At 35.8% G+C, this 27,980-nt stretch overlaps 1 long non-coding RNA gene across 2 annotated transcripts; it reads left to right on the top strand.

Moving 5' to 3' along the window:
- Positions 1-27,973, top strand: LOC123574030 (uncharacterized). Of its 2 annotated transcripts, XR_006698846.3 has the most exons (5): positions 1-191; positions 13,564-13,742; positions 14,597-14,702; positions 21,821-21,937; positions 27,806-27,973. It is a non-coding gene; the product is annotated as an uncharacterized lncRNA (long non-coding RNA). The 2 variants fall into 2 exon arrangements; XR_006698847.3 differs by lacking the exon at positions 1-191 and having other exon boundaries at positions 13,624-13,742; positions 14,600-14,702.
- The last annotated feature ends 7 nt before the right edge of the window (positions 27,974-27,980 follow it).

Raw genomic sequence — 27,980 nt, 5'->3', positions numbered from 1 at the left:
GGAGCAATCTGATGTTCTTCAAGCTCCCAGAGCCCTTCCACAGAAAAAGAAGCATTCACTCTGTGCAGCTAAGAATCCAGCTTTTAATTCTATCTTTTCTTGTGTTTACATAAACTTTCGTTTGCATTTCAGAAGCCTTATGGAAAGATTCCTGTGGCTGACCCGGGAGTAGTGGTGAATTTCTCCATCAAGTGAGTATTGATGAGCTGCAAAGTTCAGTGAACAGGAAAATTCTGCTCCTTTTATTGCCAATGTGACAGGTTACTTTATTACCATGCCTTTCACAGCAATTTAACAGTTACCCTGGTAACGGATTCAGTGAGGTAATGGGATCACAGGCATTGGAGCGAAGGCAGGCTGGCCGCTCGGCGCAGCCATCTGCTGGCTGCTGTTCCGAAGGCTGTCTGCCTGGAGGAGCCCTGACAGTCACGGGGCCTGCATGGCAATGAGCAGGTGAAACCGCAGGCCTGCCCTATTTAGCTGTACTCTGGTGATTTGTCTTTCTAATTCTATTGAAATAATCATCAGGATTTGTTTCTGATTAATTAACTAACCTTTTGGTAAAAAGATTAGATAACGAAATTGCTGCCTATTCAAAGATAATGAGATTTTTATTACTCTGTCAAAGGAAAAAAGTACATTTATGTGTCACCAGCCGCTGTGTCAAGAGGAAAAAAAAAAAGAGTTTTCAGTCTTTGTCAGATGTGTATATTCCTCAACAGACGAAGGGTGTGCTTAATTCTGTAGGAACTCCCCCAGCCTTGTTTGATGGCTTTAGGAAGAGTTTTTAAAACAGCAAACAAAGTAATAAACACATTTAGGCCAATAGGCTTTTGGGGAGGGTGCTAATTTGTTTTAAAATGTCTCCTAATGGGAGAAATGCTTGGGAGTCTGGGGAACTTGCCTGTACTGTGTGGGTGTATTTATGTAAGTGTGAGAGTGTGAAGAAAGCAGTAAAATCTCCATGCGAGGCTTTAAAATGACATATGTAGACAGGCTGCTTTTCCTCCGCACTACAGATATGTCTTCGGCTTGCAGTACATTTGTCTTCTGGCAGGAGTTGCACTCAGGCAATGGGAAGGGGAAAATCATCCGAGCTTAGCAGGCTGGGAGGTCACCTGTGACTGTCACAGGTAGGCTGCCTTAGGAAATGAATTATTCTAACTGGCGGTGAGTAAAAAGGGAAGCAGCCCTTCTCCTGTTTCACTCCAAGACACACAGCCGGTCGATTTAACCTTTTCTCTTAAGAAGTCACAGCTCAATCCTTTGTTAAGGGGGACTTTCATTTTCTCACTCCTCTGTGCCTTCTTCAATGCTATGATGCCAAGAAAAAAAAAAAAAAAAAAAAAAAAAAAAACCAACCCGGGGAAAAGCGCTTTCCTTGGATAAAGAGATGCCAAATGCGCCAAATAGGCTGTGTGAGCCAGGCAGGATTGGAGGGAACAAAGCGCAGTATATTTCCAAATAAAACTTCAAACAGCTACAATATTGTTTTAATTACTAAAACCTGAGGAGGAAACACAGTGCATGTCTCTTCCTGCAATGCAATAAAACGGAGGAGTGGGAGAAAGGGCCAAGTGGCGGGCTGGGACCCAGCTGAGCATTTTGTGAAAGTGTATTTGTGTCACTGTCTTTTCAGAGTCAATGAGACACTTATGTTTCTTGTGATATCCTGTGGCCTTGGCTGCCTCCGTTTGTGTGTGTATGAACATGAGAAGATTTCAAGTTCTAAAAATGGAAGTTTCTATTCTGAATTTCATATGGTTCACAGACAAGTTGCAACAGACCAAAGGAAAAAAAAAAAGAATGTGCAGGGGATCAAATGTGAACATTCCAGAGCCCACTTTCCTGTCCTGCCTGGCGTTCCCACTCTCTATCCCTCTTTATTCCAGTCCCTCCTGCACCACCAGTTGCCGGCTAACAGGCTCCATTCGTGATAACAGATGCTTGACAAAGAAAGAGAAATAAGACATTAAAAAAGAGTAGGTTGCTGCTGGGGGTGGGGATTTGATAGCTCATTGCCAATGGCTTTTTACAGGAACTTGCTCTCCCTGGCTCACTACCAAGACAGGGAGAGAACAAGGCGGGGGAGGGAGCCTTTGTCCTCAAACTCCCAGTGAAATATAGGGTTAATATTAGCAATTATTATTAAAATTAGCCAAATGTTATTAAATGATCTTTGTATAGAAGAATAAGTATAGTTTTCCCTTTGGCAGACAATGACATCTGCAGCTCTACATTTTCATGAAATGACTATACTTAACAAAAACATTACTTCATTTTCATGGTATTTCTTTTGTGCCTAGGAGCAACCCTGTAATTGTTCACTTCAATTACAACATTACTATTTTAAACCGAAACCCATTTTATCTGCATGCCAGCTTTTTATTTGTTTTACCAACTATATCTATTTCCATTACTGCAAGGCTGATGGTTTGTCTCAAGAGGAAATCAAATCCATTAATTCAGAAATTTCAAGCCCGACTAGCTCTGCCATAAGCAGCATTTCTTATGCTAATAGCAAATGTGCTGAGACTGAAAGGAACTGACATGGCCCTGTTTTTTATCATAACTTAAGCATTTATGTAAGAAGGCAAATCTAATAGTAGTAGGAAACTGTAAGTGTTATTATATATAATTCACTTTCCTGAGATCTGGACAGGGCTCTGGTTTGTGTAGCCATGGTTTAAATCAGGCTGCCACAAGACTTTAACTCACCTGACTTTCCCTATTCAGCCAACATATCGCTTCACAACAGATATATCTAGCATGAAACTAGATTTGTGTGTTTGTGTGTATTTGTTTTATTCTCTACTATTTTTTCCCCCTGCAAGACCAACTTTTGTCACTGCAGGGGGAAAAAAATCGTTTTGTATGCAGGGGATGTCTGAAACTTACGTGTGTAACAGCACTAGCCTGAGACAAACCTGGCCCCTTCTGTTTCATTTTTAATGCACTCTGTTTGGGTCCTATCACATGGTTTGTGTTCAATTAGATAGCTTGACTCAATAAAATCTGACTCTGACCCAGAAAAAAAGGAGAGAGAGAGACTGCTCCCGACTCCTGCATAAGCTTTTGCAGGCACTGTGACCTGTTTATGTCAATGGTAAAGTGTAAGAGATTCCTATCACAGAACCACATCATCTTCTGGGATCTTAAAAATACAGAAAGCACTTGAGGACCCTGGCCCTCCTTTGTCACTGCAAAGCCCTTCAGTGCTGTAAATCAGTCCTCATTGGGAGCTCTTATACACCAGCCATCACCGATAAGCTTTGGAGAAGTAGACAAGGCTTTTAGGAATTGCTGAACCATGAAGTTGACCTGCTTAGGGTTTTGTTGTAGACTATTAAATCCAGGATGGCCGTTTTAAGATGATTCCGCTTTCTTTTTCCCTTGGCCTGGTTAAGCAACTCTACCCCTACCTCATTATTTGACTGATTTAAAAAAAAAAAAATCAGAATGGAGCAACCTGCTGTTTAAGAATACTACCTTCACACATCAATTTAATCAGAGTGACTTATGCTGACGTAGTTTACGGGCTCAAGCAACTTGACGCTAATTTTGCAGCTAAGAAAAGATTTACTAACTGTACATACTGCTCTGCTTTTGTTGGCATGGGTACCACAATTCTTTTCTCCAAAAACAAACTCTAAATCTTTTGTAAACATGCATTATTTGGTTAACACATTGTAAATGGATCCCAGTTGTGCAGCACAAGCACTCTTCACTATTATGTAAACAATTATTCACTGAAAAGCTTGCTTTAAATTGTAAATGAATATATTTCAGCTGTAACGTTGCTTTCAGACCTGCCCAGTGGTATAAATCTGGTCATTTGTTTTTTGCACTCTGCCTATTACTAACCGGTTAGAAATGTGCTGATTATTTGCACAAGCCTTTCACACTGCGGGCACAGTTAAATTGCTGTTTTATTTTTCCTGTGTTTGATGAGTGTTAACAGGAGCACCATTTGAGGAAACCCAAACCAAATACAGCTCTTTAATTGGGGTTGGAGTGTTTGGGAAAAGCCACCCGGTGAGTAATTCCACTGTTTAATGTTTGAAAGTTCATCCACCTCACTATAGGACTTATGACAAGATTAATTAAAGGGAGTTAACAAAAATGCAGGGCCTTGCTCAGCCAACCAGAATTTACGGCGCACCCAGTTGCGGGGGTGTAGATTATTTCGTGCAAGGTCTAATTCCCAACCCTCTCCTTTAAACTCCTGTCATTGCCAAACAGCTCCACGTTAAGACTGGGCAATTTTAAATTCAGTATCTCTTCAAGAAAGCACAATCTGGAGAAAAACTATGACAGAGGTATCTCACTGGGCCCCTGTGACTTCCTTTCCTCACAGGGTACGCCCAGTGGCTGATGAAAGTTTCAGCTGACTCAGAAAGCCTTGTCTTTCCATTTCTCCCTAAAGAGTCAATGATTCATTTTTAAAGTTTCCCCACCCCTTGTGGTTTAATTGGGTTTCAGTAGTGTGCCGATCTGCAGAGCTTGGAAGACAGAAATAATGACCTCGGATGGTCTCATTGGTGTGCACCAGAACATGTGTAGTTTTATCTAGCTCTTTTGCTAGAACTGCAAAACTGTATGTGCATTGACTTAGACACTGCTGACCTTAGATCAAGCCTAGGATAATGGAAGAAGCTCCAGATTCCAGCCCCAGATTTGCTCCTGTCTTTGGACACTCATTTTACCTCTGTGAGTCTTGCCTGTGGCATAGCCGGATTGGATGGCACCATCCTTAGTTCCTTCTGAAACTGAAATTCTCAGATACCTGTGGTGCATAATTCTACCTGCTCTTTCATATCTATAAATAAATAAAAGAGGAAGACTCAGTGATCAAAAGATATGGTATTTAATAGCTAAAAGGACAAGGCTTTTACTTCCATATTGAACATTAGAAAGGGAATCTGTAGTTTTTTTTGTTACTGAGAATTCTGTAGAATTCAGGTAGAATAGGTACGCTTCCTTCTGTGGCTATTCTTTGCAACTTAAATGACTATACTATCTTTAAGTAAATCACACAAGAAATATTTTGTAGATCTACAATGGTTTGTAATTATATTATTTATAATTTGTTTAATATACTTTCCCTCATAGTCATCAGGACTCATGCTACCTTTTTCTTCCTGACAAGCTACTTATTCAGATATTCTATTTTACATATTACATTCAATTTAGGTTGAAAGAATGAAAGTAATGTTCACATCAATATATGGCTGTGAAAATTAAGATAGAAGACTTTTTTTGTCTTCTCTAAAACTTTCTCTTTTCTAGATACTGACGCAAGTTATCACTAATGACAAATTGGAACCATAAGCCTTGAGTACAAAAAGTCCATTTCAGGACAATTATGAGCTTTGTCATAATGGAAAATACAGGCATTATTGATTTCTTTTCCGCTGCTAAACACAGTTTTCTAAATAAGAAACAGGCAGGCTCCTGCAGCATTTCTCTTACCTATATATATGTGTTCGATATGCAGTTCCACAGAACAAACGGAAATATTTTTAAATTACATATGTTTTAGTTAGAAGCACACTTGGAATTTTTTTACCTGTAGTTTGCAATAGTCCTGAGTCCTGGTAGTTGGTTTATTTTAAAATGTAGATGTTACACCAAATTGAAGTATTAGCAGCGCTCATTTTACGTGCTTCCCTATCTGCCCTTTCATCCAGTGCTTCCAAGGGAAATACACATTTCACACTGCTCACAGCTCTAACATTTTCTTTGCCTATTTCTGACTTCTGACCTTGTCCAGACAGACAACCATGCTATCATGACTTTACCTTTCAACTCTCCATTTTATAACACCATGTCTAGGAATGCCCCAGTTAAAAGAAGGAGCCACTTATTCAGGCCAAATGTGTGAAATATTGATAAAGTCCATTCAGAATTGAAATGTGTGCAAGGCAGCTCACAATGACCTTCTTAGAAACACATTAACGATGTACAAGTGTTTCTGGTCTTTATTAAGGTCTTGGCTATTTATATTATAGAAGGACAGACTTCGTCTGACTGGTTTTTGCTATCAAATTCAAACTTTCATGTTTATTACAATAAATAAATGGTCACTTAAGTACCTGAAAGAGTAAGAGTTCAAGTAAGATTTTACATCAGTATGTGGAATGAGTTCAAAGCATTCAAATAGTCTACTATGCCCGAGTCGAAACTCTTCTGCTGTGGTCAATGAGTCCACATAATCTAGCTGGAAAATATTCTGAGCATTTTCCTGAGCAGACAGAATTCCTGTCCTGGACTTATATCTTAGAGAATGTACAGGTGTCTAAAGAATCTTTAAAATAAAGGCCAAGCAGCCTTGGCTGATATGTTCCTCTTCAGTTACTTAAATTCTAAGTTCTTTGGGAGTAAGGAATTTATCTTCTTCATCTTTCCAATCTGACTACCTAGCCCAATGCCTCACATTTAACAAATGTCCAATAAATGTTTGTTGACCTAAATAATGATGGCATCCTGAATATTCATTCTTTATTCCATGGTAGTAGAGAGATGAGTCATGTAATCAATGTGTACAACTTACATGTATAGGAAAATGGTCATTCCTACTTACAGAATGTCCAGTTTGTGAATTCACCTAAGGCTAGACACAGTTTCAGAGGCAGAAATGTCATTCATATTGCAAAAATGAAGATTTCCCTAAAACATGATTAAACTAATACACTTATTAGAATTAAATCAATATACCAGCAGTAGAAGGGAAGATTACAAGGCACAAGGAAAGAAACAAACCTTTGCATTCAGGTGAGTCCTCATCTTAAAAAGTCTTCTATTATTATGTATTTATAATGTGTTTTTTGCATAAATGTTTGCAAGAACCTGTAGCTGCACCTTCTTCTGCTTTTAGACCTGTTGGAATGAGACTTAAATTTGGCAATCACTTATTTAAGTACTTTAGTAACAGAAAGAAATAATTTAATAGTTGATATGGTTTGGCCGTGTCCCACCCAGATCTCATCTTGAATTGTTGTTCCCATAATCCCCATCTGTCATTGGATGGACCAGGTGGAGATAATGGAATAATGGGAGCAGTTTACCCCATGGTGTTCTCGTGATACTGAGTGAGTTCTCACGAGATCTGACAGTTTTATAAGCATCTGGCATTTCCCTTGCTTATATTTCTCCTTCCTGCCATCATGTGAAGAAAGATGTGTTTACTTCCCATTCTGCAATGGTTGTAAGTTTCCTGAGGCCTCCCCAGTCATGCTGCACTGTGAGTCAATTAAACCTCTTTCCTTTATAAATTATCCAGTATCAGGCAGTCCTTTATAGCAGTGGGAGAACAGACTAATACAATAGTCATTGTCATATAACATATTATTTCACTTTTCTTAAGCATATATTATTTTTATAAAAATAATAAAGCTATTTTGAAAAAGAAAGTTGAGTATGCCATTCTTTCAAATGCAGTATGATAGCAAATATAGTCAAAAAGGAATCAGGAAAGTCTGCAGATGGATGTTATAACCACACTAAGTCTTGAAGGATAAGGGAATTTAGCCTGGAGAAAGGAAGCAAGGTTCATTTCAGGCAGAGGGAAGAACATATGTTGCTGTACAGCTTTGGGTTTAAATCACATCATGTTAAAAAGGCCTTCCTTGACTATAATACAAATGTTATTTATATTTTATAGAAACAATTAATAATTTAGGAAAATTCTCTACCTCTTTCCTCAAAAAAGTATTTGCTTTTTACAAATGGAAATTTGATATTTATAATAAAACAATTAATAAATGTCTCAATTTACCTCATTAACTTTAAATTCTTCAAAATATGTATCTTGTTTATTTGTTCGTCTATCCAACAAAATTTTATTGAATCTACATGAACTTTTCCTAAGAACTATGGTAGCTACTGTGAATATAAGGGTGAAAAGACAAATGTAACTCCATGCTGTCATGGAGCTTATAAATCTTTGAGTCCATCTCTCCTCAATCATCATGAACATAGTGAACGTGTCTAGAAGAAAATTTCTACGTGAAAACTGATATATTAGTGTTTTAGTTTTTACTTCTGCATAACAAATCATCACAAAACATAGTGTCTTAAAATAATAATTACTTATTATCTCACAGTTTCTGTGGGTCAGGAATTTCAGAGCAGCTTAGCTGGGCTATTTTGGCTGGGGGGGTCTCATGAAGTTTTAGTCAAATTTTGGCTGACTGTAATCTTTTGAAGATTAGGCTACACTAGAAGATCTGCTTCCAAGGCCATGCAGACACAAGACTGTTTGTGGGAGGCCTCAGCTCCTTGCTGGTGCACTTCTCCACACAGCTGCATAAGTGGCCTCATGGCATGGCACTGGTTTCCCCCAGAGCAAATGATCCAACAGGCCAAGTTGGAAGCTGTGGCTCCTTTTATGACCTAGCCTCAGAAAAAAACACAGGAACCCATCCATAGTATTCTACGTGATAAGCTTTGATTCAATGTTGGAGACTAAGCTAGGGCATACATATCAGATGGTGAAAATCACTGGGGGCCACCTTGGAGCTGACTGCCACAATGACCAAGCCTTTGTTCAGAAAATCTCTACATCCGGGAATCCAGTTTGTGACATAATCATCAGTTCAAAACGCTCATTTAGTTTCATAATATCCTGAAGTTGTTGACAGCTTTTTTACTTTGAAGAATGAATCTATAAGTTTATGAAGCAAATTTTCAATAAGTCTTAGGCTTTTGTGTTTTTTGTTTATTTTCAACTAAATAATCTTCCCTAGTACTTTGAAACCATTGTTTTCAATCAGAGAGTAAGCTTTCACTTTGCTCTGAGTGAAGCATAAGGGCCCCAATAGGTGCTGGAGTGGAAATATATTCTTCCTAAACAGTGAAAATTCTTACTTGCCAAGGAATCATTTCATCTTTTTCATCTGAGAAAGATATCAATTTTTCAAAATTTCGGTTGCCAGAAAAAGTTAAAAGTACCGATTTAATTCAAAATCTTACCAAATGAAAGAATTCTCTACACAGCATCCCTTACAGATGGTCAATGGGTAGTTGGACTACTTTTCATGACAGGAGGCTCCTTTCTTCGTGGGAAACAGTAAATTCATATTCAGTAGAGAGCCAAAATCATCAGCTCGCTGAAACCTCAACTCAAGGATTTTAATGGTGCCTTCTGGAGCAGTGTAAAACAGGTTGGCTCTCTTTTCTGCATGATAGCCCTTCTCAAAGCTGAAGATAAGCTGTCATTTCTTGCCTTTATAAACAAGTAATAAATTAACCATAAATTGAGATTCTAACTATAAGCCATTATTATTTAAATCCTCTGAGGCTACATTCTATTTATCTGGTTTCAAGTCTTCACTGCTTTTTTCTTTTTTTTTTGAAGATATTGTTTAATTCAAAATTTATGTTATTTTTTCTTAGTCCAAAATGTGAAATTTTACTAAATGCAAAAGCAAATACTTGTTAGATGTCTTAGAGGTTGTGAATTTGATTTAGCAGTTCTCTAGAAATATGAAGCTTAACTGAAGCAAATTCCTGTTATTCTACTTTTACATCTATTTCCCCACAGAAGGGCTTAAAAATGAGATTGCAAATCCTAACTGCTACTTTCCTCTATCTGGTTGACAGGTAGACTTGGAGTCAGAGATGAGATTACTTAATCCCAAGGGTCCTATTTTCCCTTTTGCCTAAGGCCTTCCTGGTGTTAATTAGGTGCAAGGAGAGATGCAGAATTAACACTTTCAGGAGCAACATTTACCTTCCTCTCATTAGCTGCACTGCAGCAATAATGATGTAATAACACCCTTTACTGTTAAGGTTGCCATACTTTAAAGCAGTCTCTAGTGCCCCAGACACAGTTCATAGACACTGTTCTCAGCCATAGAGTTACCAGAGAAGAGCTCGAGTTTTGTAGACAATTTGCTCAATATTATTATTCTTGAAGACTAACTACTATTGAAAAATTGTCTTGCTGTTGGTGGTTGATTTGTTGCCTTTTCTTTGACCTTCCTAAATGGTGAAATGCCTATCTTATGATAATAATATTTCCATCTGGCTCTGTACTCCTTTGAAAAGATGCCACATGGAAAGACGCTTCTCTTTCTCTTTATACATCAACAATTAAGATGGTTAATTCAGACTTTCTGGAGAGTCTTATCAATGCCAATAGCAATCATTGCACACAATGGTATTCTTTAAAGTGCCCTGTTGTATAGCAGTCTCAAAAATTATGTTGAAAAAGTAGTATCCATATTCATATAATACGAATAGTTTTTTGTAACTAGTAAAACCAGTGATCTGTGCAGGGTCAAGAACAAGGTAAACATGACTTATCTCTGCATATTTATGCCCTGTTTACTTTCTTCCGAAAGTATTCAGGATGAGACAAAACTGAAAGAACTATATTCTTCAAATAAGAGAAGAAATGGCCTTACGAAAGACAGAGTCTGGTGAAATCAACTCTCATCTGACATGCTAAAATTCTGGGTTTAAAATGTAAATAATTTAAAACTCATGTTAAAACAGGCTGTTAATTAAGTTTATAGAGCCATGCTATGTGGGTAGGTGGAAAGTTAGACTGTAAAAGTTTAAGACTTTGAAGATTAGGCGTGGTAGGCAAATTAAAATTAAAATCTGATTCTCATTGTGACTTTTATTGCATATTTCTTATTTAAAAGCCATTAATAAAGATGGAGTATATTTCATCATTATAAGAATTTATCGAATAGCATAAACAATTCATTTCTAGGAAAATAGAGAAATTTTCTCATGATGTCTTTTGTTGGCAGCTAAACTTTGGGCTGTTTGTAGGCTATCTCTATGTTGGGAGAAACAGACTTTAAAGGGAGTAAAATGGTCTGACTGACTGACTTTTTTGCAGGTTATATCTGAAGAAAGATGTTCTAAGGAAATCATTGGAATGAAATAATGTCACATGATTTCTCCTTTTATAGAAATTAAGCTCAAAAGTTAGTTTTAAAGATAATATTACCCTATGTAAATGGTAGATTACATTATTGCCTCAAGACATTATGATCTTGATGAATCTATATACATGGTTATCAAAGAGAAAAAAGACAATGCTAAGTACTCCAAATGCTCTAAATAATGTTTAGATTATCAGGGAATGTAATGGAACCTTAGGGCTGCATAAAAAATGATTATCAGACAATTATAATGTACTTAACATGTTTAAAGCACTATGTAACTCAAAATGGTCTCTTTTCTATATTATCCAACTTTTAGTGGAACATTAGGAAGTTACTAAAATTATGTATTATCTCTATTTTATAGATGACTAAACTAAAACAGAAACTTAATGACAGTAATAGATTTAGATTATAGGTCAATGAATGACTCATTTTGTGTACCTACCATTTTCCTCTCCAAATCCTCCAGGATTCTATAGCACACTATTATGAATAAGAGTAAAGATCTCTGGCTAAAATCTCTGTGGTTATATTGCCATGTATTACATATGGATTAATAAATCATTGTATGGCTGGCACATGAATTGTAAGAATTTATCAACCTAACCAGGTCAGTTTTGAGAGTGAACGGGGACGCTACTAATGATTATATCAGGACTTTATGGAGTGACTCTAAATATAACTTTGTAGTGACTCTAAATAAACTGTTGACCAAAAAAAAAAAAAATTGTGTATATTTCTTTCTGTTTTGTTTTCCCAGAAGAGTGAGATTCCTTTTCTTATGCATATGTGAATTTTGCTTGTGTTTTGTTTTTGCCAGAGTAAGAGGTGTTTGAGGAACATAATTTCACTCTTAACTAAGACAAGGCAGTTGTTTCCTCTTTACTTCTCAATATCGCTGAAAGCATTATTCTGGTTAATCAGCCACATTCAATCAAATAATATGAAATATAATCATAGAGAAAACATTCTGTCTTCAGAGATTTTCCAGGATATAAATTTATGTATGTGTATTTATACACATTTTTTTTGTCCTTTTTTTTTTTTTTTTTTTTTTGAGGTGACTTCTGACTCTGCAATCAGGCTAGAGTGCAGTAGCATGATCATAGTTCACTGCAGCCATGAACTCTGGGACTCAAGTGAATCTCCCATCTCAGCCTCCCAAGTAGCTAAGACTACAGGTGTGTGCCACCACACCTCGTAAATTTATTTTTTGTACAGATGGGGTCTTGCTTTTGGCCCATGCTGGCCTCAAACTCCTGTCCTCAAGAAATCCTCCTCCCCCAGCCTCCCAAAGTACTGAGATTACAGGCATGAGCTACCACACCTGGCTTTTTTTTTTTCTCTCGAGCAAATAGATTGGGATAATGAAAATGACTACTGTTGAGCACTTTTTAAAGCATTCAAATGTTGCATAAATATTTTCAAATTTTCATTAAAACTTAATTTTGGAATGCTGAGAGTTACAATCTGAAACCAACAAATTCAGTGCTTACATTACCAGATTTTAATTTTTATTTCTCAATAACCTAAATAAGGAATTTTAATGGATTTATATTATTTCTAAAATGCTCGTTCTTATTTCTACTAGCTTCCCTTATTTTTCTCTTAGTCCGTTTTCCGTTTCTTATTATTTTGCTTCTTTAGTTTTTCCTTTCCTAATTATTGTTTGGTCACATTTTATTTGATTCTTGTTTTTTTGAAATAGATAATTCTAACTATATTTTTTTTCTAGTTACTATCATATATTATTAATTTTAAAAGCTCTGGATAAATTTTCCTAACAACATCAAAATCAATCAGTCACTTTATTAATCAGCTTTGCTTCATGACAAATAACCTCCAGACCTCAGTGGGTTGCCATAAAAAGCTCATTTCTCTCTTAGGTTTTATGTCAATTTTAACAGGTTGACTGTGGCTCTCTCTCTCTCTCTATATATATACACACACATATACTCTCTCTCTCTCTCTCTCTATATATATATATATACTCATTCCAGAATCTAAGCTGCAGGAGCAAATCTGAAAAGGACATGCCATTCTTTTGCAACAGAAAAATACCAGACTAAGGCACTCAAGATTCTCAATACTTCTGATTGAATGTGGTATATTTCATGTTTACTCACTGCCCATTAGCCAAAGCAAGTCACATGGCCAAGCCTAATATCAAAGGGGTTGGGATGTAAGCTCCCCCTATAAGATGGTGCTTTATGTCACATGGCAACAGGGAGGGTAGAGAATAACTGAAAATGATGGCACCATGTACTATAGTAACTCTACCCTGTTGCTCTGACAAGATAAGATCAACATGTACTGATCTCATCTAAGTGTTAGAGATACTATAAGGAATAAAGCTATCCTTTTTTATGAAACTTAAACTCAGGTTCTGATATACCTATTTCACTACTCTTCTAGCTTTGTATTGAAATTATCCGGAATTTGCACTAAGTTTTTCCAAACGTTGACTAACTCATTTGCATGCAGCAGCCTATTCTTATTTTATGAATTTGGTATCCTCTCAGATCTCTGGGGATATGAACATCTATTTTAAAATTTTCTTCTATGTCTGGTATCAACTTTACTTTGTAAGGTGAGAGAGTATCATTTTATATAGTTAACGTATATCTTTATGATATGTTGACTTTTCTCATGTTCACAGTGATTGATCTATACCAAGGACTAAAGAAGGCTTCACCAGTTCAAGTAAATATCACTGTTCCCCAGGCAAGGTGTATGGATTCTGTTCAGAGGTCATCTGATTGCAGCAAATAATCAGTAGCAAATAACCAGGAAAGGGTCTGGTGGATGGAGCATATTTTCAGTTGATTTTCTTTTAAGGTACTTGGGATATTGTCTTTGGCATACAAGTGATTCTCATATATTACAAAAGGTGTTTAGGCCCCTTCTCTGTTTCTCTCCCTAAACTCGAAAGCCCATTCTGTAAGTTCCCCATGGACAAGTTGTCACGTTATTTAAATAACTTATCTCCAAGCTTTATCCTGAAGTCAAACATCAGAGCCAGTCACATTAAGAGTGGGCCCTGGCAAAGAGACTTACAAACCTTTAAATAAATATCCAAAGATGGCCTCAGAGCACACTTCTGCTGCCTCTGATCTTAAGGGGACTCCTGATATAGCCCAGAGCAAGGGGAGATTCATGAGGTGAGTGAGGTTCTTGCCTCAGGCACAAAACTTAAGCTAAAACACACAGTAATCACCATAAATAATATTCTGCTGCAATTCTTTAAAAGATCCAAAAGTAATGCAAAATTCTGTAATAGACAAAATGTCAAAACCTTAAATAAAGATAAAATTGCTAATAGTACTGTGCCAAGCCACAGCAGAGCATGAAGCAAAACAAATTCTTACTTTTGATTTTTCAAAATATTTTCAAGTTTTTTGGGGGTACGCTCTCAAATTTTATATTCAACATTCAGCTCACCCCAGTCCTGGCTCTGGCTCCTGAGAAAACCTACCATTTCTCCTCCTGAGAAAACCTACCATTTGAGCAGTACTACATTATGTTTGTACCATATGCGTAGTTCTTTAGCTTTGTTGGGTCAAGGGAAAAATCTCATCTGTCAGCTTTAGAGCTTTTACAACTTTCTCAGTCTAGTTGTCCACTGATGAAATATTTCATTTTTCTCTGCACTGATTATAGACTTATTATTATTTTTCACGTTTTTGTTTCAGTAGGATTTTGAGAGAGAAAAAAAGTTAACTTCCGCGTATACATGTGCTCAGTCAGCTATCTTGAGACAGAAGCCGGGAATAGACATAAAAGCAAGATAAAATAATGGTAAGATTAATTATTAAAATGTAAGGCATATTGGGGTACATAAAAGATATGGCATATGTAAAAAGATTCAGCATTATTTTTTAAGTGGCTATAATTCCATTTTCAAACATAATGGAACAATTTAAGGTAGGCATATTTTAGAGTTTAGAAATAAAAGGTTCAGTAAAAAGGAAATAGATAAATTTGACCATCTAAATCCAGCCATAAAGAAATACACTAGAGACACAGGGAGAAAAACTACTCTGCTTCCATTTCCTCCAAAGACTCCCAAGTATTGTATAAGACATAGTTTCATTAGAAGAGAAACACATAACTAAGCAAATAGAGAACATTTCAGAGGATTGCATTTAAAAACTTACTAAATTCAGGTTAAAAATACAGTTAAAGACATCCCAGGCTATTTTATGATGGAGACCAGACATTCCTAACCTGTTTAACTCTAGTGAAACCTTCCCGCTTCTGCCCTTGGAAGTTCATGTCAGGACATTAAATGACTAAATTATGTCTCAAACACTCAGGTGTTAAAATAAAAACATAATATTTACCCTTTGTTCATTGCTTACTATGTACCAGAAGGTGAGATATTATCTCATCTACTCTTCACGACACCAGAAAAAGTAGGAATGAAAACTTTCCCTGTTTTACAAATGAGAAGACTGAGGCTGGGGAAGTCAAGTTACTTGATCAAGATTATACATTTCATATTTGCTGAGCTGGGAGTCAAGCTCAGGCATCTGTGGCTTAAGCCTGTGCTTTCAACCATCATCTTATAGTTGTAGAAGGGGTTTATTTCATCAGTATTGGTAATCAGGCTAATTCCACAATAAACATGGACCAATAAATAGAGAGCCCTAGTTGTCTCTTCCTCCAATAGTTTTATTTAAAACCTGTTTATTATGACTGTGCAACTGTTCTTTGTACTTCAGTTTCTCATTTGTAAAAAGAAACAATGCCTAAGATTTCTACCCATTCTACAATTCTATGATTCTGTGATTATTATCAGCAGCAATTTGTCCTAAGTAAGATATAATTGCATAACCCAGTGACTTCAAAGGGCAAACTAAGAATAAGATGTAAATAGGCAGACTCAAAAGAAACCAAGGTAACACTCATAATTTCAATAAGCTCGTTTTATTCTCATTCTCTCCCTTTCACCTTAAATCACTTCTTAATTTTTAATTGCCCCAATTTTGCCTTTATTTTATCCTGTACTAATAGAAGTAATGTGATTCCATTTGGCCTTGCTTTTCCTACCCCGCATTTCTCTACTTTTTAAAACCAAGATAATCTTTAGCTATCAAAACACCTCATGTTTCACCTTAGGAGATTCCATACATCTCCCAAGGGGAGCAGGTCAACTTCACTCATACAGTAAGAACCTCAGAGACAGCCTATTGAGTTACCTTACCAGCTAAAAAAAAAAATTAAAATTAAAAAAATATCTGTTGAGCTTGGTACTCCAGAATTTGTTTTTACTAAAATTACATGTTGTTAGGCACTTTAAATTAAAATTATGAAGTTCCATCTCAGAACCATCAGACTAAAATTTGTAAAATACTGGAGAGGATATCTAGAAACAAAGACTGTTAAGGAGGGGAGTGTAAAGTGATACAACCACTTTAGTGAACAGTTTACCAAAATATCAAAAAGTTTAAGATATGCATGACCTAGGACTCAGCAATTTCACCATCAGTCATGTGCATTCAGATACATTCTAAAAGTGCTCATTGCAGCATCCCATTAGTACTGAAAAACTATAAGTAAATATTCATCAACAGGAGAGCAGATATATACATTATGATAGATGCAGAGGGTAGAATTCTATTATTTTAGTCCATTTCGTGCTGCCATATCAGAATATCACAGACTGGAGAATTTATAATGAACAGAAATTTATTTTCACAGTTCTGGAGGCTGGGAAGTCCAAGAGCAAACAGTTGCATTTGTGAGAGCCCTCCTGTTGCATCATCACTGGTGGAAGTCAGAAGGGCAAAAAGAGGGCAAAAGAGAAAGCAGAGGCTGAATTCATCTTTTTACAACAAACACATTTCCTTGACAACAGCATTAATCCATTTGTGAGGGTAGAGACCTCTTGACTTAAACACCTCTTAAAGGCCTCACCTAACACCTCCACATTGGGGATCAAGTTTTCAACACATGAATTTTGGGGGACACATTCAAATCATAGCAGCTATTCATCAATCAATATGAATGAGCCAGAGCTATATGCAGCAGCATGAATAAATCTAAAACATAATAATGAGGGCAATGAAAACAAGCTGCAGGGTGGTGCATACTGTATGAAGCCATTTGCATAGTTTAGAAACACATAAAGCCTGAGAATATTTTGTTTTTAGATATATAATTTAAAAACTTATAAAAAGGGCTTGGAGGATAATAAATAAGACTGAGAAAACTACCTCTTTGAAAGAAGTGATTGGATTCATGCACAGAGGGTTTCAATTATGTCTGTTTTCCTTAATTCTTAAGTGGGCAATATATACATGGTTATTTGTTATATTATTTTTGTACTTTTCGCATCAGTTTATTTTATAATAAAAATAGATATACTTCTATTTTTTAAATGTAAAATTATGAGATTCAATGTTTTTTTCAAATTATACATATTTTTATCCCTAGACTCTAATGATATGTCCCCAGTGAGAATGAAAATCCGCTTTGTCAATCCACACTTACTATTGACTTAATTATCCAACAGCATTTTAAGTGCCAACTATGGGCTTAAACAAGTGCTGAATTATGTTGTTGACCACTGTGTTCACTCCCACCTCTAGGAGAGCCCAAACTTGTTGAGAAATAGTAAAGGCTAGGAGAGGCAGCATTTTAATTAGCTTCTGGCTAGATTTTACAAACCTCAACAAATTTATGCTATGCTCAGGGCTCCTACTGAATGCAATGACACTGGCTTACTCAAAATAATAGCCGGACACGGTGGCTCATGCCTGTAATCCCAGCACTTTGGGAGGCTGAGGCGGGTGAATCACCTGAGGTCAGGAGTTCGAGACCAGTCTGACCAATATGGTGAAACCCCATGTCTACTAAAAATACAAAAATTAGCTGGGCATGGTGGCATGCACCTGTAGTCCCAGTTACTCTGGAGGCTGAGACAGGAGAACTGCTTGAACCCAGGAGGCAGAGGTTGCAGTGAGCCGAGGTCACACAACTACACTCCAACCTGGGCAACAGAGTGAGAGTACATCTCAAAAAATAATAATAAATAAAAAATAAACAAGAAAAAAAATCCAAAATAATAATAATAAAGAAAACCTCTGGTCAGCAGCCCCCAGAACTCTCAAGCATGGAGGCTTGAGATAACCATTTTTTATATCCAAACTGCTTTCCAAGCTGTCACGCAGGGTGAAACTAAAGAAGCAATGTATGGCCTGACTTTAATTACTCTTTACTTCATTTGCTTGTGAGTTTTGTCAGTAAAAGATCTTTAGTTAAGGTTTGATTTCCATTGCCAAGGTAACAGGAACCATTTTCTAGATGGTTTGGCATCCACTGAGACTCTGAATTCCATTTCCTCAGACCACTACACTAGCCTTGACCCTCTTGCTCTTGTGGTTAACTAATGTCTATCATCCCACATTTCTGCAGGTATTCTCTGCTCAAGAATTCACTGTTGCTTTTTTTTCCTCTTGAACTTATTAATTTAACTCCACTAATCAGTCTCTCCTAGCAAAACCTCAATACATTTCCCCACCCTGCCCTACTCCACCTTAGCCACACATTCCATTACCACATCCTGAATTCTTGTCTTCAAATGAGTCACCCCTTCATTAGCTTAGCTCATTTTGCCTCCTTCTCTCAGGTACTACCTTGTTCAACCACACTTAGCAAGAGCTCCAATTCATCATCTGCACCACCACTCTTTCACTGTTGCTCGTGCTATTGTTCTTCCTTCTCTTTCCTGGGTGAGATTCTAAGATTCAACATTGAAATTCTTTCTTTGCAAAATACCCTTAATCCCCTGTCCTCTCGTCTTTCATTGCATTCATTTAGCAAGCAGTGACTTCAGTTAAACCCAGGCATTCTCTATGCTTTCTCCAACCAACTAAATATTGCTGGGGGGAAAAAAATCACAGAATTGGTTGACTGAAATTGCTTTAAATACAACACACAAACCTCAAAACAGAATTCAACACTAACCTTGTCCTATTATATTTTTATACTTAGTATTCTTTCTCATTCTCCATGGTGACTATTTCTTGTTTTTTCCTCTACAGTTCTTAAGCATATAATCCCTTCCACCTCCCCTTCAAATTACTCACAATTTACAATCTTGCCTCATACTTGAGAAAAGGAAATGGATAAAAATAAAATTTTCTAATAATGTAGCAGACATATCTACCAACTTAGGTGTATCCATAACCATATGCTCTATCTTCTCTCCTGTTAAACAGATAGACAGATCCCTGTCTCTGTTAACACCCAATGTATCCAATTATGCTGTATATCACTTCCTAGTTTGTCTTCTCAAGGACTTTACTCTTGTGATCCATTAGTTATCTATTGCTGCATAACAGATTATTCTGCAATACCACAGCTCAAAACAACAAACATTTACTATCTCCAGTATCTAAGGGTAAAGAATCCAAGAGTGGCTTAATTGGAATGAATCTGGGTGAGATCTCTCACAAGTTTGCAGCCAAGCTATCAGCTAGGACTTCCATCGTAGCACTGATGGGCTGGGACTGAGGATCCACTTCCAAGCTCATGCACGTGACCATTGGTCAGTTTCTCACTGGAGGTCTCCGTTCTCAATTCTCCACCACTTAAGCCTCTCCATAGGGTTGCTCACAAGATAGCAGCTTGCTTTCCCCAGAACAAATAATGAGAGAGAGAGAGACCAAGTGGGAGCTGTATTCTATTATAACCCAATTTTGGAAGATCTTACCCCATCACTTCTGTTGTATAGTTTTAGTCACACAAACTAACCCTGATGGAACTGGAAGAGGTCCACACAAGGTTGTGAATGCCAAGAGATGGGATCCTCGGGAGTGAGTCATCTTGGAGGATGGCTACCACATGCAGCTACCTCTGTGTAACCTAAATTATAAATTTCTCCCTTTCTATTGGAGCATTCCTAGCAGCGTACAAAGTTAGACTCCTAACAGAAAAGAAAACTCCAATGGCCTCACATTCACCTCCATCTGCCACCTACTCTATTTGCCAAATCTCAGTGCCAAACTGTTCACAGAACTTGTGAATACCCACCATCACCATGCTATAGCACTTATCATCATTTTCCATTCTCTTCCTCTGTTTTCTGGCCATAACACCCCTCTAAAATCATTCTTGTCTATCAGTAGTGATTTTATGTTGCCTATTCTAGTAGACCATTATCTGCCTTCATCTTACTATAGCTGCTAGTATCACTCAAAAATATTCTCTTTTTTTGTATACAGAGAGGAATTTAGGTTTTATGGAACTTGAAGCTTACACAGTTTTGAATCCTCATTTAAAAAGGAGTCTAATTATAATTAGAAATGAAAGTAAATATTTATTTAGGATGAAAAATAAATTATAAAATACTGCCAATATTGAAAGCTCAAAAATACCACCAATATCAAAAAAGGACAGAATACAACTCCTACAGAATTTTGTTCTCTTACAGTTTTGACTACATAATTTTTATTGCCTCTTAATATAACAATGATCTTGATATACTGTTTTCTATAATGACAGTAGAAAGATATCCAACTTCTCCCCTGAAATGGTTGACCAAAAATCCTTTTTATTTTTACATTAGGAAATTTACTCTCAGCTTCACAACTTGTTAGAATTGTCAAATTTGGGGACATTTTTTCAGGTTTATTTCATATATGAGATAAAAGGTTTTGATGAATTTTCCACTGACTAACATTGGCTCCATATATTTCACACTTTATTTCTCCTCCACTCCAATTCTTCCCACTGTAGTCCAGCTGCTGAGTGAGTTGGTACAGCAGGCACCAGGACATTCCTGGAGGCCATTCCTATGCTGGGATGGCAGCAATAACTCAATTATATAGGAAAGGGGGTGTGAGCTACATAAACTTATCCAACTAAATGTATAAATTAATACACAAATGTGCTATATTCCAATAAACACATGCATACAATATCTGCATATAAGGTTTTTATTGCTGTCTAACAAATGACCACAAACTTAGCAGGTTAAATTGGCATACAATTATAATCTCAAGGTTTCCATGGGTCAGGAAACTGGGCACAACTTAGCTGGGTCCTCCTCTGCTTAGGATCTCAAAAGGCTGCACTCAAAATGTCATCCAGGATGGGGTTCTCATCAGAGGCTCACCTGGGGGAAAAGCCTACTTCCAAGAACCCTCAGATTGTGGGCAGAATTTATTTCCTTGCAGTAAGATTCATGGCAGCCTGCCTGCCTCTTCAAAGACAGTCATGTAAGGGCTCTAGCAAGATAAATGTTACATTCTTGAGGAATCACATACATGGAATCACTTTCATTTCATTGCACTTTTTTGCAATCCATTGGTTAGAAGCAAGTCACATGTCCTGCCCATATGAAGGGGAGGGAATTACACAAAGGCATGAACACCAGGAGGTAATGATCATGGGGCTACTTTCAAGTCGGTCCACTACCGTCTCTTAAAGAATAAATATAGAAAAAATATAAAGCGATACATGTCATATTAAAAACATCATTTTAATGAGTTCAAAATGATTCGCATGTATCAGTAAGTTTCAGTGGTTCCATGAGGTAGTGTATGTCTGCTTTCTACACAGGCAAATGAGAATATCAACTTTTTCAGATTCCCAAGCCAGCTAATTGAGCTAGAACTTGGATTTCTCAAACTTATTCTTCCAGTTTATTGCTTCATATTAGGTTCCTCTAGAAATACAAAAGAACAAAAGTTGAAACTTTTGTTCCTGGAGATAGTTTTTAAGTACAGGAACTACTGAATACATATCTTTTAAGCATAAGCTAATTATTGAGAATTAACTAGTCCTCTAGTTACCACTTGTATACCATTAAAATACATTTTCATCTTGACATTTCTTGATGTCTCACTGAGTCTTCAGATTTATAAACCCAAAGATTATGTGGAATTTGTTCCATTTTTCTTTTACAGGTACTTGAGGCTGCTATTCTCACTTAGTACTCATCTCAGTTTTCTAAAGACCCATCTAAAGATGTTCATCTTTAATTCATCTGAGAAAAGGAGCAAGAATACTTCATGACCATAAGAGTAAGTTTATATTGGCACTAGTGGTTAAGCTATAACTTTGCTAATTCCAATGGCCCTGTGTATTTTTTTCTTCGCTATTATTCTTCACTAGGAATCAAAATATAAGCATTCTTTGTTATTATAGGCTTTATCCTCTACACAGATATGCCCTTGGATTAAAAGACCATGTTCTTAAAGCAGAGAAAATACAGATGTTTCCACTTGCCCATTTACATCACTCCACACAGCAATGATATTAGCCTTTAGTAGTATATGCCACATTAGCAGTCTGAGTGTTTTTGAATCAAAGCCGAAATTTGTAGTGCCTCTAATGTGTAATGAAGTTGCACATTTTTACCATGCATTCACTCAAGCATATGGGTTTTATAATTGAACTCAAGAGATTGTATTTTGGATTCACTTCTGCTCTAATAAAAATGTACACATACCAATGCTTCTGTCCCCATTTGGAGACACAATTTGATACAGTTTGGTCATCTGTTATAGAGTATAGATAGGCTTTCATTCTTCTATTGAAAATATGAAGCCATGATGACTTAATTATGTAAAATAGCATTACTAAATAGCAAACAGTTTATATTATATCTGCATATGGGCATTCCAAAAGAAATTACATGATGATATGAATTACCAGTGCCCAGAACAAATATCATTGGAATGAATATGCTTGTTTTTGAGGAGACATGGAATTTAAAAGCATTGGCTTACTTCTAATGTTATTGTTCTTAATCAACCAAGCTTTCAAATAAATGTTCACATTTCTATGACGGTTTAGATTGTGGATTTTAGGAATGCTCAGATTATACTCAAAAGCAAGTACTTCCAGATATTGCTCAAAAGGTTACTTTTGAAATATGTTTTTTTAATTGCACTTGAATGTAGTTAAATCACATCTACCACAAAAGTAGTAGTCAGAAAATTCATTTAATCATTTTAGAGTGCTTTTAAAAGATTTAAATTAAAGTTAGATCTTTGGATAAGTTCATACTTAATGGTTGTCATCTATGTACAGCGTAGTTTCAGGGATTATACTAATGTAAGTTAAACTTACTTTTTTTGCATTTACTCCTTTGACCTAATGTGGAGATGTTTATGTACATTTTTCTCACTTCAAATCATGCCAATGAGGTATTGTAATAATATTTTTCTAATCAATTAAAAGAAATGAATGCTAAAATGATCAAAACTCTCAAATGAACATTTTGAACTTAAAATTATATCCTAGAAAGTTGGTTTTAGGACATTATGATAATTCACTAGGAAATGAATACTGTATATATTTGTTCTTTCAAGATGAGAACATAATAATCACTAAAATTTATTGGGCATTTTCCTCTCTAAGTATTCATTTCAATGAGTTAACTTACTTCTTTGTTAACTTACATCATCACAGTCACTTTATAAGAGAAGTGCCATTATTTTTCTAAGTTTGCAAAAGAGAAAACTGAGACACAGAGAAGCTAAATGACTAGTAAGAGGTAAAGTTGAGGTTCCAGCATAAGAAGTCTGGCTCTCAATGACTAACCCATGCCATCTTGAAAAAGTCAGCATAGCCTTGGTACAGTCTTCTAATGACAACTTAATCATTGTCTTCTCAAGAAAATATTTCTTTGAATAATACAAAATTCATATTTTGTCTTATCTGTTACTGAATTACATAAAAATGTATAATAAACATCTGAAGTCTACTCTGTTTTTATAAAGTAATATTCCTGCATAAATGCAAAATTATTATATTGGTTCTTTTGCTTTAATACCATTCTCTCATGGCACCATCAGTGTTGAAAATCTGTTTCCTCCATGTTCAATTCCACTTTCCTGTCCTATGCAAACCAAGTAATGATAGCAGCTATCCTTTAATTGTTCAGCCAACTATTTTGCTCAATTATATTTATTAAAATAACCAAATTGATTTCCTGTCTATAAGAACAGGCATTTTGAAATCTATATGCTTCTCGGTCAAAGGTTGTGTCAATAAAATACTCAGTAAAGTGGAGATTTGGAAATCATCCAATTAATTTGATCAATAGAGAGGCAAACTCAATATGTTAAATCCTAAAGGATTTTTCCTCTTCTGAATTACTGTCTGCAGACTACATTGATACAATTAGCCAGACAATCACCACATCTCATTGCTATTTGTGCTCCATGGTTTACTCCTCAGTGTGATGAGCCATTGGTAGACATGACAGGTTTTCTCAAATTGTGACCCTTTCTCTACCACTAGTGATCAGTGGAGAAGTAAAGCAATTTCAAAAAAATGTGTGCTTTAACTGAATTGTAGCTAATTAATAAACAATTTTACTTTGACTATAAGAATATGCCAAGTAATATGAATGTTTTAGGTCATGTTTATTATCACATACAATTTTGACTTTAGCATTTCCAAATGCAGAGATTTACATGTTAATTTTTGGAAACATCTCTTTTATCCATTTTAAAACTTTACCTTAAAATTTTAGTAGAAATTTAAAGAAATAAATGGTAAATCAATGTAAAATGTTGACCTGATTTTACAGCTATAACAGTAACCAGAAATTGCTCCATTCCATTCTTAAGGGTTTTGAAATAGTAACCATCTGCAAGAAGTCTCGCTGTGTCTCTTGTTTCTTCTGTTTCTTCACAATATCCTGGTATCATAAGATCATGTTTTGTGCTGTGAGCAAGTACAAATGATTATGTAATGAAGAATCTACTATTATTCTATTAATAACTACATTTTCATAGGTAAAAATAATGTTTTTCATTCAAACCAAAAAAAAGTCAATCACTTGGCTTATGCCGCAAGCTGTTATTACATTTAGTGTCAGGGTATTAATGCATCATTTTGGACACTTTGGGACTCAAATAGAAAATCAGTTAAAAGGAGGTTAACCACCTGCTTTTTTGAATGTGCAAATTTATGAAAAATACTAAATGGCATGGAATCACCACACCCAAAATGGTCTACAAATAAGAAGCAAAAGAGTGAAGGAAGAGCTTTTTTGCATGAATCCGTGACAAGGTGTGATTATTTTACACATTAAACTGATTTGTAACTGTTGAAACAATTGACCCATTCTCAGAAAATGAGAGTACCTAGCAAATACAAGGAAATCCAATATGAACTTTCTGGACCTATTAATGTGCTGACTAGCTTTGGATGTTTTCCTAATTACTTCTTAATGTTTTGCACAAGTCATCAAAACCTGCTAATACATCTGTCGAGTGGGTGATTGGCTATGTATATATGCAAATATATCTTTTGAAGATATAGATAAAACACACAAATATAGATTCTATGATAGTATGCAACCTTTAATACCACACTATTTACTTTTGTAAAACTACTGGAATTTGTGCAGTATACAGAATTGTTTTTTAACATTTCAGTCCAACTTTTGGGCTGTTTTCTGTTTTTACATTTCTGCTTTGTGCTGGAATTATGTCCAAAATGCCATGTGAATTTTCCCATCTGTTCTCTTTTAAATTTAAAAGCAGTTTTCCTTAATGGTATTTAGACTCCATTAAGTCATACAGGTATCTTATTTTCTTATTTTTAAAGTGCTTGCCTCATAAATATACATAAGCCAAAGTTTAATTGGTCTGGCTGGTAGGTACTACCAAAAGGATTTTTTTGAACCATTATCTTAAAAAGGAACAAGCATTTTTTATGTTGTCTTATTCTAAGATTTAACTTAGACGTTCATAAAAATTTAACTAAGACATTCATAAAAAATACTTTTGAATAACAAATATTTTCCATTTTAACTTTTGGCCTGGTTATAGTGCAGAAGAAAATAAAAGGCTATCTGGAATCATTAAAATTTAGGGAGGGAAGAAAAAAAGGTTTTTGTAATTATTTGAATTGTTTTTACATTAAAAAAAAATGAAATAAAAGTGTTTGAGTATTCAAAATGTTACCCAAAATACTGAACCAAGGAAAAATTACAATAGATAATTAGATTTAGGATTCAATTTAAACATATCAGATTTACTACTAATACGCATTGAAATAGGAACTGTAGTTAAATAGGTCAAAGACAAGGCAGAAAAGCAAAAACCACACTAGGTATTACTGATAGAGGATGTTTAATAGGGATAATTAGTAATATGAGTATTGGAATTCTGAGAAAGCAAACAGGGAAAGGTGACAAGAGATCGAACGTATAGGAAGCTGTCAGCAACTTTTAGGCTGGGGAAATGAAATGGAAGTTGTAATGTTATCAGAAAGCAGAAGATTAAAGGGGAAGCCCCTATAGGATTGGTGCTTGACACTCGGAGAGTGGACTCATGGCTACTTCTGAGGAAAATGCCAGCAGCGGGGATGGGGATCTCTAAGAGATACCTCCCCATGGATGCTCAGTCTGCAACATATTAGGGCACAGCTGGTGTTCAGAAGGCAGAGAGTGGGATGGTTGGAGGAGCAAATGGTACATCAGCCACTGAGCAGGCATAGCATAGCTGGTGCTCAGATCGCTGAAAGACATGGACCAGATCATGATGGGAGCACCAGGTGAAATAGGAAATGAGAGCCTTCACTGTCTTTTGCTTCTGGAAACCCAGGTGGAAAATGACCTTCCAATTCCTCATGGCCGCAAACAGGGAGCCGACTAAACTCATATAGAGTCTAAAAAATGTATTTTACATCACAGGACAAAATATAAAATGATGGGCTTTAGCAGAGAAACAATAGATAAATAACAAGCACTTTGGGTAAATCCAAAGAGGAATCTGACTGGTCTCTTGCCTTCAAGGAGTAGATTCTCAAAATATATCAGGTTGTAACATGCGTGGGAACAGTCCAGACAAACGTGAAAAGAACAACACTAAGGATTTCTGCTACTTGATAGCAAATTATATTTAAAAACTACAGTTAAAATAGTACAATCAAAGCATACTGACAGACCACTAGTCATGGAATAAGTCCAGAAACACACACACACACACACACACACACACACGCACAGATATACAGATTTAGCTTAAGATTAAAATGGCATTTTAAATGAATTTGACAAATGGGTTAACAATTCAAAAAATCTTTTTGGGACAATTGGTTCTTCACTGAAGGAAAAAAAAAATAGATCCTTACAACACACTGCAAACACACATACAAAATTCTTGATGGATTTCTGACCTAAATATAAAATAAGAATTTTTTAAAGTAAGCAAAAGTGAATACACATATAATCTTTGGATCAAAAAGGTCTTATTAAACAAGAAATAAAATCTAAGTATAAAAGAAAAAATGGATACATTTGACTACATTGCAATAAGCAAAAAAAAAAAAAAAAAAAAAAAAAAAAAAAAAAAAAATTGTCAGGACACTATAGCAAACTGCTTTAGAAGCCAGAAGCAGGAGTCAGTGACTCTGCTTAGAATCTTGGCTGAGACTTTATCCCTTTGAGGCTCCCTTTCCACATATAATAGGGCTTTAATAGCATCTACTTCAAAGGCTCATTCTGATGATTAAATAAAATAATCCATGTGAAGTGCTTAGCACATTGCCTGATACATGGTATGCAATTAGCGATAACTAAACAACTTCCATTTTCCTATTGAGCTACTAAAATTAATTTTGAAGATAAATTGCTATAAAAGTTATTATGTTTCATTTTCTTTTAGATTTCTTAAACTTATTTTGCATATACTATTTGGGGACTAATCCAAGAAGGCACTCTTTTTACATGTGTAGTAGAATTTCATCTTTATATTTTGATCAACTCGAAATCAAACATCATATTGTTAACCCTAACACCATAGTTGTATTGAATTGTCTCTGTGACTTTACACTTTGTGATTTAAAAAATAATTTCTGGAAATAAATATACAAAGTATTCTGATTTCTGACTATTTCATAAAAATACTTTATTTTATTAAATACAGAATGGACTCTCACTCAAAATCCTGGTCACTGCACAGAAGCAAAGATTGGAGTCATTTTCAGAGAAGTAAGAATTTCAAAGTGTCCTAAATATGTGAGCAGAGTGAAATGAACTTTTTTATGAGAAAGATATTAATTGCTAAATGAAAATAAAGAAAGAACTATAACAAAACCAAT

Source organism: Macaca fascicularis, chromosome 6, assembly GCF_037993035.2.
Source record: "Macaca fascicularis isolate 582-1 chromosome 6, T2T-MFA8v1.1".
Classification (NCBI taxonomy): Eukaryota; Metazoa; Chordata; class Mammalia; order Primates; family Cercopithecidae; genus Macaca; species Macaca fascicularis.
Note: the sequence above shows the minus strand (reverse complement) of the source record. Positions and strands in the feature narration are given on the sequence as shown.